We start from the raw sequence: 1022 nt of genomic DNA, 5'->3' as shown, positions 1-1022 counted from the left end.
GATAGATAGATAGATAGATAGATAAATAGATAGATAGATAGATAGATATCTTTGTATATTAGCCACGCAGGGCCGAACACAGAGGGGACAATACAAGGTAGAACTTTTCTTTTCGAAAGAAAGAAAGAAAAAAGGAAAAAAGATCAAAAGGGATTGAAAGTGTTAGTGACGTGTAAACAGCAAAAAAAAAGCGGCGTAAAAATATAAAAGAGGTTTATACGTGGAAAGAAATGCCTACGGAAAAGACCACGGTAACCTCAGGCAGGGAAAGTAAGATATGAGAGTAAAGTGCTCTGTCTGTCTGTCTGTCTGTCTGTCTGTCTCTCTTGGATTTACAGGATCATGTTTAAAGTGGTTTCGTCATTTACGCGAACCATCTTTGCTACATTCACCCACCTTTTATTGAAACTTTTATGAGACAAAACTTCCCTCTCTATTCTCACCTTCCTTTTCAAGTAGAACTTGAACAAGTTGATGAGCGATTGGCCAAAGAGGAAAGTGTTTGTCTCTAAACTTTTCGCACGAGACCACCACACACATTCTTTCACCATAGCCACCAGTAGAATGAAAACTGCCTTGCTCTTCTCGGTTAAAGGAAGGTGGCGAGGCAATATGTACACGGAACAGCAGCCGTTCCACATAAACCCACATGTCTGAAATGGTTGGACACTGCGCAAGTGCGTGCAGAACGGTTTCGTCGCTCTGACCGCATTTCGGACAAGTCGGTCGGGTGTATCTCGAACCATGCATATGGAGCTTATTCCAAACCGGCAATGCTTCCCGACAGAATTGCCAGGCCTGGGATCTCTGGTGAATGTCCGTAGGTCCCGGCCCGAAAGCTATCCTGAATAGGCGGGTCAGGTGTTTCCCGTACACGCCCAGATTCTCTGCAAGAACGTCGTTACTCCTCGCCACCACTAAACGTCTACAGAACGCCTTCGTGGAATTGAAGTCGAACAAGTTTGGTTACGGACGGCAGAGTTGCTTGAGAGCAAGGCGGCACTCGTGGTGCCATGCGTCTA

Source organism: Octopus bimaculoides, chromosome 2, assembly GCF_001194135.2.
Source record: "Octopus bimaculoides isolate UCB-OBI-ISO-001 chromosome 2, ASM119413v2, whole genome shotgun sequence".
Taxonomy (NCBI): domain Eukaryota; kingdom Metazoa; phylum Mollusca; class Cephalopoda; order Octopoda; family Octopodidae; genus Octopus; species Octopus bimaculoides.
Note: the sequence above shows the minus strand (reverse complement) of the source record.